General features: G+C 43.4%; 1 protein-coding gene across 1 annotated transcript in view; it reads left to right on the forward strand.

Annotated features, from left to right (window-relative positions):
- Positions 1-15815, forward strand: part of nt5dc1 (5'-nucleotidase domain containing 1) — a 673759-nt gene that overhangs the window by 641443 nt on the left and 16501 nt on the right. The window lies entirely within an intron of this gene.

Below are 15815 nucleotides of genomic sequence, written 5' to 3' on the forward strand. Positions count from 1 at the left end.
GTCTATCAAAAGACTTGTTTCAAGATGTCTCCACACTAATGAAATTCATGTTCTTTCAGTGCATTGACATTGTGTTAATTGTGATGAATGACAGGAAACCCTTTGAACTGTAACCTGTTAATGTGGAACAGAGCATTTAATTCATTATCTGAAGTACAAATGAGCTCCGCCTTGCATTTATTAGGGAATCTGGAGTAACTGCATGCAAAGTATACAGAACCAGACTGAAAGATTATCTCATTGTTAAAAGACCGTTAAGGGAGAATGTGCCCATTCACCTCCTCCATCACCTGCATTCAGGGCCCCAAACAGGTGAATCTGCGTATCTGCTGGGATTGCCTGTTGTGTCCAGTGCTCCCAATGCACTGGCCTCCTCTACACTGGTGAGACCTGTGGTAAATTGGGGGATCACTTTGTGGAGCACCTCCACTCCATCTGCCACAAGTGGGACTTTCCAGTAGCCAAACAGCTCAATTCCATTCCCACTCCCATTCCGACGTGTCAGACCATGGCCTCCTCTTGTCCCAAGATGAGGCCACTCGCAGGGAGGAGGAGCAACACCTTATATTCCATCGGAGTCACTACAAACCTGATGACATGAATATCGATTTCTCCCTCTGGTGAACAAATCCCCTCCCCCTTCCTCTATTCTCCACTCTGAACTTTTACTTCTTCTCACCTGTCTATTACTACGCCCGGGTTCCCCTTCTCCCCTTTCTCCTATGGCTAGTGAGATTAGTGTGCAAACTTAAAGCACACGGTATTGGGGGTATGGTATTGATGTGGATAGAGAATTGGTTGGCAGACAGGAAGCAAAGAGTGGGATTAAACAGGACCTTTTCAGAATGGCAGGCAGTGACTATTGGGGTAACGCAAGGCTCAGTGCTGGGACCCCAGTTGTTTACAATATATATTAATGACTTAGACGAGGGAATTAAATACAGCATCTCCAAGTTTGCAGATGTCACAAAGCTGGGTGGCAGCGTTAGCTGTGAGGAGGATGCTAAGAGGATGCAGGGTGACTTGGATAGGTTAGGTGAGTGGGCAAATTCATGGCAGATGCAATTTAATGTGGATAATTGTGAGGTTATCCACTTTGGTGGCAAGAACAGGAAAACAGATTATTATCTGAATGGTGGCCAATTAGGGAAAGGGGAGGTACAATGAGACCGGGGTGTCATTATACACCAGTCATTGAAAGTGGGCATGCGGGTACAGCAGGTGGTGAAAAAGGCGAATGGTATGCTGGCATTCATAGCAAGAGGATTCGAGTACAGGAGTAGGGAGGTACTACTGTAGTTGCACAAGGCCTTGGTGAGATCACACCTGGAGTACTGTGTGCAGTTTTGGTCCCCTAATCAGAGGAAAGACATTCTTGCCATAGAGGGAGTACAAAGGAGGTTCACCAGATTGATTCTTGGGATGGCAGGACTTTCATATGATGAAAGACTGGATCGACTAGGCTTATACTCGCTGGAATTTAGAAGATTGAGGGGGGATCTTATTGAAGCGTATAAAATTCTAAAGGGATTGGACAGGCTAGATGCAGGAAGATTGTTCCCGATGTTGGGGAAGTCCAGAATGAGGGGTCACAGTTTAAGGATAAAGGGGAAGCCTTTTAGGACCGAGATGAGGAAAAACATCTTCACACAGAGAGTGGTGAATCTGTGGAATTCTCTGCCACAGGAAACAGTTGAGGCCAGTTCATTGGCTATATTTAAGAGGGAGTTAGGTATGGCCCTTGTGGCTAAAGGGATCAAGGGGTATGGAGAGAAGGCAGGTACAGGGTTCTGAGTTGGATGATCAGCCATGATCATACTGAATGGCAGTGCAGGCTCGAAGGGCCGAATGGCCTACTCCTGCACCTATTTACGATGTTTCTACGTTTCTATATTTCACGCTCCTCCCCACCAGATTCCTTCCTCTCCAGCCCTATACCTTTCCCACCTACCCACCCACCTGGCTTCATCTGTCAACTTGCAGCTAACCTCTTTCCCCTCCCCCCCCCCGCAACATTTTTACTCTGGCATCTTCCCCTTTCTCCTCAGTCCTGAAAAGGAGGCTCTGCCCAAAACACTGACTGTTTATTTCCATAGATGCTGCCTGACTTGCTAAGTTTTTCCAGCATTTTGTATGTGTTGCTTTGGATTTCCAGCATCTCCAGACTTTCTCGAGTTTATGATTGACTATTGTATGGACCTTGTGTTGATTAAGGGTGAATTCTTGACCTCAGCATCTACCTCATCATGGGCCCTTGGACCTTATTGTATACCCCTCGCTGCACTTCCTCTGTAACTGTAACATTTTACATTCTGTTATTCCTTTTCCTTTTTCAATGTTTGAAATAAATTTATTATCGAATTACATATATGTCACCATATACAATCCTGAGATTCATTCATGCAGGCATTCTCTATAGATCCATAATAGAAATAATACCATAATAGTATCAATGAAAGACCGAACAAATTTGAGTGAGCAGCCAGTGTGCAGAAGACAACAAACTGCAAATACAAAAGGAAAGCAGCATCCATCATCAGAGATCCCCACCACCCAGGCCATTCTCTTTTCTCATGGCAGCCATCAGGTAGCAGGTACTGGAGCCTCAGGACTGACACCCTCACCCATCAGGTGGGAACGAAAGGGGATAGCTACTCTCACTTTGAGATGTTCCCACAAGTACAGTCAATGATCTCACTGTAAGGGCTCTTTACCTTCTTATTTCATGTTCTTGTTATCTATTACTATATATTTATATTGGCACTTGCACAATTTGTTGTCTTCTGCAGTCTTGTTGCCCGTTCATTGATTCTGTTTCAGTTACTATTCTGTGGATTTGCTGAGTATGCCTGTAAGAAAATGGATCTCAGCATTGTATATGGCGACATGTATGTACTTTGACAATAAAATAATAAAAATAAATAAATACACAATAATTAGTGAAATTTGCTAATGTGATGAAATGTAATGTATGGGGGTGGGCACAAAAATCTAAACTTCTCATTGTGCCTTGGTACTTATGACAATAGTCAACTGATTCCAATTCCAACAAGGAGCCCGCTTGTTTTTCAGACTCACAACCTTCACTTCATCATCACTCTCCTTTCGGTAAACCTGGGGATACACAATTGTCAGGCTTGGGAAAGTGGGCTGGAGATGTTGATGGGGATGGAGGGGCTTTGGTATTTCTGCTTGCCTAGGCCAGAATTACATTCCTTGGACATACAAAGGTAAGCCGAGAATTTGATCACCACAGGCAGCGCATTCTAAACTTGGCAGTTTAATCATTAGTATTCTTCAGTATTTTATGTTACAGGAGAGGATTCTGTTGTAGGTTAATTCTACAAAATATCAAATTCCGCTGCTTCAGGCAAGCCCTATAGGCAGGGTTTTGCTTTTCTTCCCACTTCTATAAAATGAAAAATGTCTGTGCGGCTTTCATAATCCACCGTGCGTGTTTAGACATCTTCCCTGCATTTCTTAAGAATCCCCTCATCTGATCAGACATGTCACTGTGACTTCTCTTTCCTGTCAAGATTTCTAAAGATGAACTACTGCAGCTGCCAGATGTGAGAGAGAGAGAGAGAGAGAGAGAGATGAGATTTATGGACATGGCCCACGTCACCTCTTCAACTCCAAACCATTTTCAGAATAATAAATCTTAAATTAGTTTGAAAATTGTCAACTATTCATTTTTAGCTGCTCTTGCTTGTTTCTTGCCCCTCCCCTCCTACCTTTGTGCTATCCACTTGTCCACCCACAGATCTCTAACTCTTGTACATACGCAATATTTCACATGCATAGGAGGTTGGATCACCACATACAGTATTTGAAGCGAGTTCCCCAGCTGCTACCAATAGCTGGCAGCTTTGATTCAAGCCAGAACTGTTTATACTTTTCAGGTTTTGGGTGAAGATATGTTGTTGGTTGGCAGCAGTAATGTGCAATTCGTCATGGCTACTCATTACACTGCATTGACAAAATCATACACAGTTTCCCATTGATGGATGAGAAAAGTGCAACCCTAACTGACTTCCGAATCAGAATCAGATTTTATATCACTGGCATATGTCATGACATTTGTTGTCTTTGCAGCAGCAGTACAATGCAATACATAATGTGTGTGTGTGTGTGTGTGTGTGTGTATAAAATAGTTAAATTAAATACGTAGTGCAAAAATAGATATAAGAAATAGTGAGGTGTTTTAATGAGTTCAATGTCCTTTCAGAAATCGGATGGCAGAGGGAAGAAGCTGTTCCTGAATCAATGAGTACATGCCTTCAGGTTCCTGCACCTCCTTCCTGATGATAGCAATAAGAACAAGGCATGACCTGGGTGATAATAGTCCTTAATGATGGATGCTGCCTTTTTGAGGCATCGTTCCTTGAAGATGTCCCAGATACTGTGGAGGCTAGTGCCCATGATGGAGCTGACTAAGTTTACAACTCAGCAGCTTATTTTGATCCTGTGCAGTAGCTCCCCACCCCCACAACTCCATACCAGATGGTGATGCAGCCAGTTAAAGTGCTCTCCACAGTACATCTATAGAAACTTGTGAGGGTCTTTGATGACAGACTAAATCTCCTCAAACTCCCAATGAAATATAACACTGTCATGTCTTCTTGGTAGCTGCATTGATATGTTGGGTCCAGCATAACTCCTTAGAGATATTGACACCCAGGAACTTGAAATTGTTCACTCTTTCCACTTCTGATCCCTCTCTGAGGACTGGTGTGTGTTCTCTCATCTTACCCTTTCTGAAGTCCATACCAGTTACATTCTGTTGACTTCAATAATAACAAATTTCAGAGACAAGAAAAAAATACATTCGAGTAAATTATAATGTGCATTTCATATTGGCGAAGAGGAATGAACTTCGACATAGCAGAGTCCAAAAATGGCAAAGGCGTTCAATTATTTGGATGATTAATTTTGTGGTTATTTTCACAGCACTGCTAATTTGGTAGAACTAATAGCACACTCACTATTGCAATTCATGCAAAAAAAAATAGCAATAACAGTCTTTATTTTCATCCTCAGTGTTTAAGGTAAAAATAGAATTTAATCCAAACAAATGGAAAGTCAAATATTAGAAGGAACTAATCGAGTAAATTTCAGGGATCTTAGGAGTGTTGTGATACAGAGACGGACATTGGAGTCCAATGCAGAGCTCCCAGTAAATGGAGACACGGGTAGATAGGGTGGTGAAGAAGATATTTGATACACTTATCTTGAGGCCATGGCTTTGAGCATCAGAGGGGAGAAGTCCCATTGCAGTTGTAAAAACCATTGGTTCGAACACATTTGTGTGCACTGTTGTGTATAGTTCTTGTCGCCACACTACTGGAAGAATGTGGTAGCAACTGAGAGAGAGTGCAGAAGAGATTCACCAGGATGTTGCCTTGAATGGAGGACTGTACTTCTGGGGGAAAATTGCATAGGCTTTTGCACAGTAGTGTGTTTATCAATGTGGAGCAGAGAGTGAGTTTGTAGATCCGGCCGGAGCAAAGGATGTTGGGAATAATGAAGGTGGAGCACCTTGGGAAGGGTGTGGGCACGTGGCAGTGAAGGAGAGCTGGTACTGACAATTTGTGCAGGTGCAGGTACACCAAGAGTCACCAGGCAAAGTTATTTGATTCGAAAAAAATCGGTTTATTGATCACTGCAGAATGCCTCTCTGGTGCTTCCTGTTCTCTCCCCTCTCCCTTCCCCTTTTCTCAACCATGATTCCCCTCCCCTGCCCTCTTCCTCAGTCCACAATAGAAACCCATATCAGGACCAGGTTTATCATCACTCACAGATGTCATGAAATTCGTGTTTTTTTTTTTGCAGCATCAGTACAATCCACAGGTGTAATCATGTTTCCAGTACTAATATACTGTAGCGTCCTGCAACTTACTACCCCTAACCTGCACAGTGGTGCTAGAAAGTTTGCGTACGCTGTAGTATTTTCTCTATTTCTGCATAAAACTAGATAAAGAGAACTCAATAAATAAATAACACAAACATTATGCTTGTTTATTTGTTTATTGAGAAACATTGTCCAATGTTGCATGTATTTATTGGAAAAGTATGTAAACCTTTACTTTCAGTAACTGTTTGACTCCCTTGTACAGCAACAACTTCAGCCAAACATTTCCAGTAACTGAATCAGTCCTGCACATCGGCTTGGAGAAATTTCTCCTTACAAAACTACTTCAACTCTGGGATGTTGGTGAATTGGTTGCCACAATCTTCTATAGGATTAAGATCAGGACTTTGACTCGGCCATTCCAAAATACAAATTTTCTTCTTTTTAAGTCATTCTGTTGATTATTTACTCTTGTCTTTCAGATCATTGTCTTGTTGCATTATCCGACTTCTATTAAGCTTCTCTCCTGTGAAATGTCTTGATACAATTTTGAATTCATTGTTCCCTCTATGATCGCAAGCTGTCCAGGCCCTGAGGCAGCAAAGCAGCCCCAAGCCATGATGCTCCTTTCACCATGGTCCACCGTTGGGATGAGGTTTTGGTGTTGACGTCCAGTGCCCTTTTTCCTCCAAACATAGCAATGTGCATTTTTGTCAAAAAGTTCAACTTTTGTCTCATCTGTCTACAGAACAATGTCCCAGAAGCATTGTAGAACATCCAGGTGGTCTTTTGCAAACTTGAGACATACAGCAATGTGTTTTTTTTTGGAGAGCAGTGGTTTCCTCCATGTTGTCCTTCCATGAACACGCTTGTTCAGTTTTTTTCGTATTGTGGACACATGAACAGAGACTTTAGTAAGTTTTAGAGATCTCTGCAGGTCTTGCTGTTACCCTTGGGTTGTTTTTCACCTCCTTCAGCATTGCATGTCATGCTCTTGGTGTTATCTTTGCAGGATGCCCACTCTTAGGGTCAATAGCAAACCACCTCTGTAGAAAAAATTACCAAGAATAATCATGGTCATTGGCCATGATCATCTATGTTTTAAGACATGACACATAACGAACAAACAATAATTGAATTAGTTTTAACTGTGGGTGGAAAATTCTGAGACTAGTTAGGTTTCCTTGTAAAAGCTATTTTTCTGCGATCAATACATCATGTTAACGAGTTGTTATAGAATATTACAACCTTAGCTTTTAGTAGCAGTGGGTTTCAGGGTCTGAACTGCAGGTACCATTTTAGTGACTACACTGAAATCATGGGGACACGATAGCGTAGTGGTTACAAATAGTTTCTTCTATTTGTAGACAATTTCTCTTACTGTGGACTGATGAACACTCAGGTCCTCAGAAATGGTTTTGTAGCCCTTTCCTACTTCAGGCATCTCTACAATTCTTCTTTTAGGATCCTTTAAAAGTTGTTTTGATCATGGCATGGTCCACATAAACAGATCCTTCTTGTGTAACCTGACTTTATATGTCTTTTTTATAGAGCAGGGCACCTCCAATCTCGTCCTATTGAATGAAACACCTAACTCCAAATAACTTTTGTAGAAGGCATTACCTCAGGGTTTCACATACTTTACTTTTTCCAACAAATGCATGGAATATCGGTTCATTTTTCTCAATAAATAAATGAATAAGTATAATTTTTTGTGTTATTCATTTAATTGGGTCGTCTTTATCTAGTTTTAGGAATTACATGAAGATCCGATCACATTTTAGGTGGTACCTATGCAGAAACAGAGAAAATTCTACAAGGTTCACAAACTTTCTAGCACCACTGCACCTCTTTTGGAATGTTGGAGGAAACCGGAGCACCCAGAGGAAGCCTGTATGGGGGGAACATACAAACTCCTTACACAGAGCAGCAGGCATTGAACCCTGATCTCACAGCTGGCACTGTAAGTGTTGCACTAACCACTACGCTATCGTGCCCCCATGATTTCAGTGAAGTCACTAAGATGGTACCTGCAGTTCAGACCCTGAAACCCACTGCTATTAAAAGCTAAGGTTGTAATATTCTATAACAACTCGTTAACATGATGTATTGATCGCAGAAAAATAGCTTTTACAAGGAAACCTAACTAGTCTCAGAATTTTCCACCCACAGTTAAAATTAATTCAATTATTGTTTCAACCAACACACATCAAAGTTGCTGGTAAACGCAACAGGCCAGGCAGCATCTCTAGGAACGCCTGGCCTGCTGCATTCACCAGCAATTTTGATGTGTGTTGCTTGAATTTCCAGCATCTGTAGAATTCCTTGTGTTTGCGTCAATTATTGTTTGTTCATTATATGTCATGTCTTAAAACATAGATGATTATGGTCATTCCATGACCATGATTATTCTTGGTAACTTCTTCTACAGAAGTGGTTTGCCAGTGCATTCTTCTGGGTGGTGTCTTTACAAGAGGGATGATCCCCAGCCATTATCAATACTCTTCAGAGATTGTCTGCCTGGTGTCAGTGATCACATCACCAGAACTTGTGATATGCACCAACTGCTCAATCAACCATCCAACACCTGCTCCCATGGCTCGAAGTGACCCTGATCGGAGTTGAGGTGGGGTGCTAATCAAGTGCTACACCTTACCAAAATGTGACCTGCAGGCTAGTGGAGGGAACGAGCACCTCACACCTCCTTTACTATAGATGTATCTCCACCCCACCATCCTAATTCAATGATAAGAAGCATGAATATAGGCATGTGCTGGGATGCACTTGGGGTAGAATCAGAACTGCCGATGGTATGAATTTCAAACGTCTGATAATGAAACACATTCGTGGTTGGTCAGCTTAACTGTGGCAATCAGATTTGTATGACATTCTTAACACCTTGTACCAAACTCATCAGATCTTACTCTGAGAACCTTTCTTCTTACTTCAGTATCCAACTGCAGTTGTAATAGAGTCAGAGTCCTAGAGAAGTACAGCACAGAAACAGGCCCTTCAACCCATCTAGTCCATGCCAAATCATTTAAGCTGCCTACTCCCATTGACTCAAGCCGGTGGTTTAGTGGCATCTGCAGCAGACTTTGAGGGGAATGGTCCCAGGTTTGAATGCAGCCAGCTCCTTGCATGTTTTCTATACATGCAGAATTGAATGTTGAGTTAGCAGCTCAGCCTCATTAAAGAAAACAGACAAATGCTGAAGAAACAGCAAGTTTGCCACCCGATGTGCCACAAGGCACGGAGAGGAACAACAAAACAAGTCCCCTCGACCTGCAGCCAGACCTTCACCCTCCATATCCCTCCCATTCATGTATCTATCCAAACTTTTCCTAAACGTTGAAATCGAGGTCGCCTACACCACCTGTGTTGGCAACTCATTCCACACTCTCACTGCCCTCTGAGTGAAGAAGTTTCCCTCCATGTTAAACTTCAATATTTCACCTTTCACCCTTCACCCATGGCTTCTAGTTGTAGTCCTGCCCAATCTCAGTGAAAAAGCCTGCTTGCATTTACTGTATCTGTACCCCTCTTAATTTTGTATGCCTCTGGCAAATTTCTTCTCAGTCTTCTACATTCCAAGGAAAAAAGTCCTAACCTATTCAATCTTTCCCCATAACTCAGGCCCTCCAATCTTGGTAACTTCCTTGTAAATTTTCTCTGCACTCTTTCAACCTTATTTACATCTTCCCTGCAGGTAGGTGACCAAAACTGCACACAGTACTTACTCCAAATTAGACCACATGAACGTCTAATGCAATTTCAACACAACACCTATACCCATCTCCTATACTCTATAGTTTGATTTATGAGGGCCACCCATCTCCTATACTCTATAGTTTGATTTATGAGGGCCAATGTGCCAAAAGCTTTCTGTGTGACCCTATCTACCCGTTCCATTACGTAGTGATCACAGAAGTACAGCTTGTGTTCTCTAAGCTCATCTTCAGCTCAACAGACCATGTCCAATTTCGCCAATGTGGTTTTCACTTCTCAATTAAACTGTGTCGGAAATGTTGTACAGATTGAAGAGATAGAATTAAGGCTTTCACATAATATGTATACAAAACACAACTGTTTGCAATTTCTAGTATACAGTATGGCCTCAGGAATGTGACCCACATTATTAAGATTAGTGAGAGTTTAATGATGATTTATGATAAGAGTTTGCACTGTGCTGAGTGGAGGAACCTCCCAAAGGAAGGTAAGTAACCTCCACCATGCTCATGTTTACAGAAGCCTACTGCCAGGAACCTAGAAGGAACCTTATCATCTCTATCAGTAGCAGAGGGGCAACAGAAAATGGAAACTGGAGTCAGCAGGTCATTCAAGCCCAAGGGGAATAAAACTAAACCTAATCCAGATGAAGAAATCTCAGTGAAAGAACATAAAGAAAAAAAGTAGTTCTTTATATTAGGAGTGGTTGCACATTGGTTGTTTGTCCATCTTTGTGTGTAGCTTTTATTATGTTTCCTCATATCTACTGTGAATGCCCACAAGAAAATGAATCTCAGGGTAGTATGTAGTGACATATACACCATCATTGTCATTATGAAGTGTCACATGACGTGACTGATCATGGTCTTTCCATCACCATGCTTGTTCTTGGCAAATTTTTCTACAGAAATGGTCTGCCTTCTTCTGGGCAGCGTTTTTACAAGATGGGTGACCTCACCCATTATCAGTACTGTACAGAGACTGCCTGCCTGGCATCACTGGTCGCATAACCAGGTCTTCTGATATGCAGCAGCTGCTCATAAGACCATCGGCCAGCTGCTCCCATACTTCACGTGACCCTGATCGGGGGCTAAGCAGGTGATACACCTTTTGCCCTGCAGGCTAGCAGAGGGAAGGAGTATCTTACATCACCTTTGGTAGAGACATATCTCCACCCTGCCACCCTGCTACGAAAAGCTAAGGTTGAAGTATTCTGTAATAGCTCATTATAGTTGTGGCAGACATATGTGTATTTTGATAATGAATTTACCTTGAACTTTGAACCTTGGATAAAGAAGGGAACTCTTTACATGGAACAGCATCGGAATCAGGTTTAATATCACTGGTATATGTTAATAGAAATTTGTTGTTTTTGTGGCAGAAGTTCAATGTAATACATAATATTAAAAATTGAGAATTACAGTAGGTATAAATATATATATTAAATTAGTGCAAAAAAAGAATGAGGTTCACTGTCCATTCAAAAAACTAATGGCAGAGGGGAAGAAGCTGTTCCTGAAGTGCTGAGTGTGTGCCTTCAGGCTTCTGTATCTCCTTCCTGATGGTAGCAATGAGGTTGGTGGGACAGTGGTGGGGTAAGGATAGTTGGTGGTTATCTGTAGTGTTGACAAATGCATTTATTTGTTTCTGCTGAAGTCTGTTGAGTGTTCAATGAGTGGAAAATTGGCTCTTATTGGGTACAGTCCTACTGTACGTCATGTTCTCCAGGTCTGTTACTCAGACTTGGGTGTCATTGCAAAATCACCCTTCATAAAGACATGTTTCGAGCAAGATTTCCCTTCAGTTTACATACCTACCCACAGTTTGTGCCTGTGTAAGTATAATTTAGAGTTAGTATTAAATTTAGGGTGAATAAATTTGCTTTAAGGTGACATCTTTGGGGAAGAAAATGAATCAAACACCTGATTGCCAATAGAGAGGTGAAAATCTTCCCTCTTCTCCCATCAGTACAATAAAATGTCCCCCTTGAGTACCTCCATCAAGAAGATTTCCAAGTGAGGCATCGAGCCTCAGTGAACTACCTTTTCCAAGCTGTTCAAGACTACTTTGTCGGATTGAATTCTGACACTATCTTGTTCGCCTCATGTAAAGTTTGTACTGTGGCATTTTTTGTGCTGGTACTGAGCTGCAGACATCAAACATGATGTCAGGTCTGTCCTGCCTTGTCTGACCTATCTTTGACCTAAGTTGCTCATCTTCCTGATGAAGGGTCTCGGCCCGAAACGTCGGTTGTACCTCTTCCTAGAGATGCTGCCTGGCCTGCTGTGTTCACCAGCAACTTTTATGTGTGTTGCTTGAATTTCCAGCATCTGCAGATTTCCTCGTGTTTGCGTTGCTCATCTGCAGCTTCACTGAGGGCTGCATCCTGCTGTGTGGCACATGATTTCTTGTACACACTGTCTTTTGGCCAAGGTCTCTAGCTTCCTCAAACACTCCATTATTTCTCCAGCTTCTGATTCCAAACTGCTTTGCTGATTCAAACGACACCTCTTTAGTTACTAGGACATCTTCATCTTGATATTTCTCAGATGGTCCAGCCTACTCTATACTTGATCCTATATGAAGAATGTGTACACGTGACATGTCGACTGACCCTGCAGTGCCTGCGACCGTGACTGGTTCTAAGTAATTCAAGTTGTACCAATTTTTATTTCTCCAAATATCTTTGAAATACTAGTGTTTTGGTTTACAAATCTCATACTTTGTCCTATCATAAGACTGAAACTTCCATGTTGTCCTTGCACTTTGAACTCTACTGAGTTCCCAACTGCACTGTCTTCAGCAATGTCTGTGCCACTGTTAAGCAACTCTGTTGGGTCCTCAGCTGCACTCTCCCCATCCCTCTCTGTGCTATGTGACTGTGTGCCAGGTAAGTGCTTTTCATTTCTTGTGTCATTCTCCACAGAGTTCTAATCGTCTTCAGTTTGTGTTTACGTAGTCTGGAATGATGCACTCTCTCATATGTACCTCCATGTCTCACCAATACCACAACTCTATCCTGAACGATGACAACTCCAGGACCTTTCCATTCTGTACAGTCTGCTCTTTTGTAATACACTTTGTCCCTGTGTCGTATTTGTCATTTGTAAGAGGGTCCTGTGTCCTCTGTGCTCTTCAAATTCTGTCTGAATACTCTGCTTCAGTGAAAGCTTTCCTTGATCCATGCAGTGCTGAAGTATGTTTCCGAACCCATTCACTCCTTGCAGGGTCCTGTAGAGCAAGTGATCTGTCAACCAGTACAGAGGGAAGGTTTGGATTCTGGCCGAACACCAATTGATACGGGCTACGGCCATGTACATTGTGCATGGTATTCTTCAACATAAGGGCCCAGTCCAGGGCTGTTCCAATCACAGCCATTGCTTTTCTTTACCTTCATTATTTCAGTAGGTGTTTGATTGTGTCACTCCAGAAGTCCATTATCCCAAGGACTTTATCCCACTGTTGTCTTTGTTTCGATGTTAAAGTTCTCTGCCATATCCAGGAATGGATTTAGTTTTTCACTATCTCTGAGGGTCTCTTTGTATTCACAATGCTACCAGCACTGAAATGTGTGAACTCATCAGTGATGTGGAGATATCACACTCCTTGCTCCAGTTCATGTAGGTCTACGGCTACTGTTTCATTGTATCCAGATGCTAGTGCAGACCAGCCACAGATGAGACTTTCAGCATGTCTCACAGCTGTCAATTATGTGTTTTAGAAAGGAAATATTATCTGTGTCTTTGTTCCCTGAACTCCTGAGCAGTTTCTGAAGTCTGTCATTGAAGTGTGTCCAAACTGCTTGTGAAGTCTGAGCAACACTTTGCGTTTCTCATCTGTGGCCATGTTTAGTGTGGCAGTTAGTACTTCATTCTCACATTGGTTCTCAGTAATGTCTTTATCTAGAATGTTCACACAGTAATGTCCAGGGCTGGTGAGCTCAGGAGACACAGGCTGTTGAAACATCGTTGCTTGGTCATTCTCCATATCCTGTACTGCTCTTGCTTTCTTTAGGGAAGATTTACTCAGGGTAATGGAATGTTCACTGGTGCCACCTCCATTTCAATATAACATTTTGTCTGCCCTATTTTTGCAGGAATTTTCATTCTTTTGGTGGAATGTACAATCTTTCCATCTGCAAATTGGAATGCGTTGTTACTAGGTGTATCTGTGATCACCAATTTCTGCACTTCATTCTGGTTTAGTTCACTTACATAGCTTTCGAGCCGTTTTTCTCCACACACTCTGGGTGTGCATGCTGTGTCAATAACAGCAGATCCTAGGGATTCTATCATCAAAATCTCTGCCTCAGATGTCTCTGCATTAGTAAGTGACTCCTTCGCAAACAATGTAATATGGCACTCTTCTACTTCTTCAAATTTATTATCAGCAGTAGGCCTAACTTGTTCGATGCTGTGCAGACAACAGGAATTCTACAGATACTGGAAATTCAAGCAACACACATCAAAGTTGCTGGTGAACGCAGCAGGCCAGGCAGCATCTCTAGGAAGAGGTACAGTCGATGTTTCAGGCCGAGACCCTTCGTCAGGACTAACTGAAGGAAGAGTGAGTAAGAGATTTGAAAGTTGGAGGGAGAGGGGGAGATCCAAAATGATAGGAGAAGACAGGAGGGGGAGGGATGGAGCCAAGAGCTGGACAGGTGATTGGCAAAAGGGATACGAGAGGATCATGGGACAGGAGGTCCGGGAAGAAAGACAGATGGGGTACGAGGGGGAGGTGGGGCATTAGCGGAAGTTAGAGAAGTCGATGTTCATGCCATCGGGTTGGAGGCTACCCAGACGGAATATAAGGTGTTCCTCCAACCTGAGTGTGGCTTCATCTTTACAGTAGAGGAGGCCGTGGATAGACACTCAGGTTGGAGGAACAACACCTTATATTCTGTCTGGGTAGCCTCCAACCCGATGGCATGAACATCGACTTCTCTAACTTCCGCTAATGCCCCACCTCCCCCTCGTACCCCATCCGTTATTTATTTTTATACACACATTCTTTCTCTCACTCTCCTTTTTCTCCCTCTGTCCCTCTGAATATACCCCTTGCCCATCCTCTGGGTTCTCCCCCCGCCCGTCTTTCTCCCCGATCTCCTGTCCCATGATCCTCTCGTATCCCTTTTGCCCATCACCTGTCCAGCTCTTGGCTCCATCCCTCCCCCTCCTGTCTTCCCCTATCATTTTGGATCTCCCCCTCCCCCTCCCAATTTCAAATCTCTTACTCACTCTTCCTTCATTTAGTCCTGACGAAGGGTCTCGGCCTGAAACGTCAACTGTACCTCTTCCTAGAGATGCTGCCTGGCCTGCTGCGTTCACCAGCAACTTTGATGTGTGTTGCTCGATGCTGTGCAGACAGTTTCTTGCTCAGTAGTAAGCACTTTGACAAACCGCACATTTCGATCTCCTGCCATACCAGGCAAACGACGAGCAGGAGTCCATGGAGGAGGGGAGAGCTGAGGTGGAAACGGAATGGAAGGTTGTAAAACGCAAAAAGACCCAAAAGGCGGCGGCCAAGCGACAGAAGGCAGAGTAACACAAGAAAAGGGCAGGGAACCACACAGCCTCTGGTACCCTGTCCTCTTCAGAGGAGGAAGGAGTTGGGGGAGGCCAGCAGCCCCGGCGGAAGAAGCGGCTGGCAGAACAGGTGGAGAGGAGGAGAGAGGAGGGAGAAAGTCTGCTGGCCACCCCCCAAGTACTGGAGGCGGAGAGCAGCCGACATACACAGCTCCGGGAATCCGGGAGCAGAGTCACGGCCGGCACCCAGCAGCCGGAAGGGGAAGCAGCCCAGGAAGTCAACAACCCCCCCGGGCCCAGAACCAGAACGGCCACACACGGAGGAGTACTACCAGCAGTACCTGAGCCCACAGAAGGTGGAAAACTTCACAAAGGCGGTGGGAATGAAGGCTCAGGATGGCAAGGGTGAGGACAGAGAGCAGCCAAAATAAAAGACTTACAACGATGGCAGACCTTAAATTGGCGTGCTTGAATGTGCGAAGTTTGAAGAGTACTGGGCGATGCGTCAGCACACTCCAGTACCTGGACACTGTAAAGACCGACGTGACCTTCCTCCAGGAGTGTGGACTACCACATCTCCGTAACTACCGGAGGTGGTCACGGTGGTGGAAAAGAGGTTTGTCTGTGTGGTCGGAGGGCAACGATTGTCGCGCTTCTGGCCTGGGGATTCTGCTGCGGGGAGGCAACTTCTCAATCACCCAAGTTAAAGA

Source organism: Mobula birostris, chromosome 2, assembly GCF_030028105.1.
Source record: "Mobula birostris isolate sMobBir1 chromosome 2, sMobBir1.hap1, whole genome shotgun sequence".
Classification (NCBI taxonomy): domain Eukaryota; kingdom Metazoa; phylum Chordata; class Chondrichthyes; order Myliobatiformes; family Myliobatidae; genus Mobula; species Mobula birostris.